The following is a 5315-nucleotide window of genomic DNA, read 5'->3' as shown; positions in this document are numbered from 1 at the left end:
GACTAAGGGACTATGATTTCCTTCTTTTTTATGCATTTACTTTCCGTGTCTTCTGAATCCTTGTGCCTCGTTAGTTTAACTCCTGTCTGAACAAAGCACTCGTCCCAGTTGGCAACATGATGAACAAAAACCTAAATGAGCACCAGAGAAAACATCTACTGAAAATGACAGAAATCGTGTTTATGGGAAAATTATTTATTGTGTACGTCACTCACACGCTGCCCGCTCAGTTACTTGCCCAAGGACACATCGTAGGGCCAATCCTCTGGATGGTGGACGACCCGCTCTACCTCCTGAGCCAATGTTTCTCGGGGACATCATGAAGAGCTGCTTCACGCGGTGGTAATGTTCTGACCTGGACGTTGTCCCATGCACAGTGCTGGTTGTACCTCCACTATAAAGTGACATGATTCAAAATCAATTCTATGTCCATTCGCCACATTCTCTTTGCTTGTTTAGTTTTCCTTCTACATTTTCCTCCCGTAATGTAAAAAACCCTATTTTGAATACATGTATTATCTTCTCTGGGCCTGTGAGGACAACCAACCAAAGGTGGACTCATCCGTAATAACTAACACACACCGTCAAACACATGGCTTCGAAATAAATTGCTTTTCATTTGGAAATGCAAATGTTCCTTTGTCCTCTACATGTCACCAATAAACAACCCTGTAGAAACAGCCTGTCCTTTTTACAGAGCTTCTTTTCAGCGCTGCCATCGGGACATTGAAGAGATATTTTTAGAAACATTCATTTTGTGTGAAAATGCTTTTTGGCAAACACTGAGTTTCAAGGACAGAAGCAGTTTTTTGGGGGATTCTATCTTAATCTAACAGAGTATTATTTTATGTTGTCAACATGTGAGCAGACATATGGAGTTTCAGGTTATCTCCTGCCTGCAGATCAACGTGATTATCTGAGGTCAGGTCTGTTGCTGTTTCTCTGTTGCACCTGCAACCACAATCGACATTTGTGTTAAAGTTTACTGACACATCTTCATCGCACTTCTTCATCACCTCATCACGGGAAGAGGTCGGTTAAAATAGGATCTTAGGCTGCTATGAAGCTGCTCTAGATATATTTACACCCTAGTATTTTTAATTCTCTTTTTAATTTAATTAAAATTTGATTCTTTCTTTGTGTCTTCTTCTATTGTTTCGGTGCATCAATCAACTGCAATTGCTTTTTGAATATGATTTTTTAACTTGACTTGTTTGACATACGGACACAATAAATTGAATAGTCACAATAATCAGGACAAAATTATAATTCTGTATATAAACATTTCAATGATAATTTATGTTAATATCAACAAATCATTTTATGGACAATTTCAAGTCTCTCTCTCCCTCCGCAGACCGAAATATATTTAGCCTAATAATGAACATCTCTGTGTTTTTGAAAAAAACAAGTTGGATCAAAACCCAAAGTGTTGCTCAAATAACCTTGTTTATTATTCACTCTCAAAGTTTGATTAATCCTGATATAAATATGTATGATAGATATATTTATATTTCCTAGATAAAGTGGATACTTTTATTTATATTTATATCACTTTACGACAATACCAGCACATTACCAGTGTATAGTCATGCATTAATCTTTGTTGTGCCACAGTACCATCTGCTGGTGCTGTCACTGTGAATTCATATTAGAAATTTGTCTAATTCTCTTACAGATCCTGACAGTAGAGCAGACATGTAAATACCTGTGCAGGTAATTTTAGAACAATCGCTTCTTTACACCAGATATGAGATGAAAGTGTTTGGAACGTGTCAACCAGCAGCATCACAGAAGCTCGTTCTGACGTTTAGAAGTCGACACTGACTCCAGAATCCTTCACACTTGTGATCCACACTCACACGGAGATAGGAAGCACAGCTGCTATAAATACCATCATCTCTCTTCTCAGCTCCGTGTGTCTCGTCGACTCTTCTTCTCGTGGAAGCTGATCCGCTCTCCAGTTACGCCTCTGATGGAGCAGATATTCCATTTGTGAAGCCTCCAAATTCGATTTGCAGCCTTTTAAACCGGCCATCAACCTGAGAGTGTCGGTGGTGGAATCGCTGTCTGAAATGTTCTTACAACGATGAGGTCAAAGAACACGTCTCTGGTTACTGGTCGGAGTTACAGGCAGAGTATGAAGTATGAAGCTGTCTCCCACATCCAGACTTAATATCACGGACAGATGTGTATTTTTTGTGCCTTGATTAATGTTTTTTTCAATTTATTCTCCAAATTATTGAATTACCTGTCAGAGTTATTGTAACAAATACACGGCCTGATGGAAGTATTATGATCTATTCATGAAACCAAACTGATTTCAATGTGATGCGCTGTCATCATCAGGTACAGTTTGAATACATGTGGGGTTGAGATTTGGGCTGAGCTCTAAAGAACCCCAAATCCAAAACACACAGCAAACTAAGATACACAGAAACACAGATACTGTATTTCTGGGCTCCTTAGTATTGGATTAGTCATTAGTTTCAACAGCATTAACTTTATCAGCTTTCTTTATTGCTTCTGTTGAAGTTTACAACTTTCATCTATTACTGTATTTCCTCGTGCTCTCACTCGAGGCTTCACACATCAAATCCTAATCCTAATTGAACTTAGGTCAGGACATGTTGAAGAAGTGTGAGCTGGATGATGGTTTGATCCGTGGACTGTATGTTACTGTGGCCTCACTCACATCGTGGGAAAACACAACTACACAAAGCCACACAACGGAAACACAACCATGATGGAATTAAAGGCCAGTGGAGGTGAGGTGTTACCAATGAGCTCAAACAATGATCACTGACATAATGCAGGTTTCACTAGACCATGTTCAGGTATATGAGGGATAAATAAAAGTCTGCAACTATTTTCCCAATCGCCTCATCCAAATCTGAGAAGAGTGAAGAAGTATGATGGTCTCTGGGAGTTTTCGTGCATCGTCATGAATGCAGCAGTGTTGTTTCCTGACCTCTGGATCAGCTCGTGTCACCTCGGGACCCAATTCCTCTTCCACAGGCCACAGGCCGGGCTCACATAGGAACTCAGGGGCATGTGTCCTCTTTGCTGCATGAATGTGACAGCGCCGAGTTCCCTGGAGGCATCATCAGCAGGATCCTCTTCCTGGGTACATATCTCCACCGGGACAAAACTGTGTTGTCACGAATCAATAGAGCTCTGCAGGCTGCACGACACCGGGAGGTTTGTTTTTGGTGATTTCCAGCAAACTTTCGCTATCATTCCAGAAGACTGAGGGTTTACCGCCAAATGAAAACCCATCAAAACAAACTAATTAACGGCAAAACTGGAAATGCAAACTCCACCTTCAAATAAAGAGAAAGTTACACTTAGTATGAGACAACAAAGTCAAAACAATACACACAATTGTTATATTGTTAATTTCGAATGACCCTCGGGCCTGCATCCGATTATTTTTCAAAAGGAAACTCCCCTTGTGGCCTTCAGGCTGCTTCATCATCATCCCTGTGCAACCGTTTGGATTTCTGAGTTTGAGTGATATCATGTGGTTTTCCTATATTGAGTTGGAGCCGATAGTGTGTCTTGGATTAATCTGGAAAATGGCCGAGGAATCAAAGGGGGAGAGGGACTGTTGTGGTTGCGTCCGGAGCTGCGTGGAAAGACAAACTGACTTTTATGATTATCTGCGCGCAAATCAATGAGTTGAACATGAACCTGTCTTATTTTGAAGATCAAGCTCTGTGGTTTCATCCAGTTGTGCATCTGAAGCTGCTGATAGAGAACAGCCAAGAAACCTGCTTCAGCATCTAATACAGGTTTCTAATCTGAATCTGCATTGGACTGCACTTCTTCTAGATCATTTGGTCTGTGGTGAGTTCTCTGTAACTCCAACGTCTCTCTTCTGTTTTAATTCTTTCTGCGCTTCATGTCTGCAGCTTTGAAGCTTTGGTCGTTGAAGCTGCTCTCTGTGCCTGTGTATTTATGTGAAAGGATAAAGGGGATGATTCCTTGGCCCTAACTGTCCAAACTGAATTTACATCAGTCACATCCACCTTTGCATTTTTACACTCACTCCTCTCATTCGAGGGTTAAGGGCCGGGTCACGCCTCGTTTAGCCCTATGTATCCAACACAAATAAAGTTTGACTGAATGACTCAAGTTGAAATTCTCAGACTGTTACAAAAAAATCTGAATTGACATTTCATATACATTTCAGCATTGACATTTCAATATATTTTAGTCGTTATTTTCTGAAGTGGCAAAAACATCTTTTTCTTTTTTGTCTTTTAAGTTTGTCAGCGAGAGTGCGGGTGCAGGATGTGAATAATTCTGTCCAAAAACAAAATGCACAAGATGGTGAATATTTTGGTTTAATTTCTGTAAAGTGGGATGAAGTGGAGGCTCGTCGTCCATCTTTACCTAAGGTCGTTAGTTTCAATACAATAATTCACTTGATTTATATACAGTAAGCTACTGTTATTGTGATGCTCTGTGTTTCCAGCCCCTCCCTTCCACCTGCCAGTGATGTATTGACCATCACACTCTGGGTTCCAGCACATCTGTGAGCAGCTGGACCGTCAAAAAATCCATAAAGTTTTCGCCGCCGCCCTCTGTGCACCTGTGATTCTGGACTGGCCTCACCGACCCGACCCAAACTCCCATTTGTTTTCCTTTTTGCCGCTACATCCATCTCTGCTCTTTTTTTTTGCGTACCCTCTTCTTCTCCCATCCTCTGAACCCACCCTCTTCCTCCTCTTCTTCTCGTCCTCCCCACTTAAACATTTTCACAAGAAATAAATTTCTTTTATTTAATCTCTCCCCTCTCACTCTCCTTTTTTCTCCTGCTCCTTTCACTGTGCTCACTTCATTCTGCAAATCTTCTTCTCCCCACTCACTTCACAATCTCTTTTACACCCTCTCCTGTGATTCTTCCTCTTCTTCATCCTTTCATCCCTCCTCCTCTACACCTCCGTCCCTCCCTCCATACTGCTGCATTATTCAGACTGAGTGCTATTTGGAAAGGCTTGTGTTGTCCCTGAGTACCTCTCCTCTCGTCACGCTTCACGGAGCTTCACTCTGGAGTTTAACCCCTGCTTGGAATACTACAGATATACATACACAAAAATACACAAACATGCAAGAGCTCCCACCGTTGCTCCTGCACACCCAGGTGAATGAGAAGTACTTGCATGTCATGTCGCAAATGCTCCCTTTGTCTTTTTGTTCCTTCCCCCAAATATCAGCCAGGGGTCCTCAGAGATCACTTAAGCAGCAGCTGCAGGCAGATGCCGGACCAGACTACAACAGAACAAGATGTCTTTTATTTATAACTACCA

Source organism: Limanda limanda, chromosome 8 (assembly GCF_963576545.1).
Source record: "Limanda limanda chromosome 8, fLimLim1.1, whole genome shotgun sequence".
Lineage (NCBI taxonomy): Eukaryota > Metazoa > Chordata > Actinopteri > Pleuronectiformes > Pleuronectidae > Limanda > Limanda limanda.
This window is presented reverse-complemented; position numbering follows the sequence as displayed.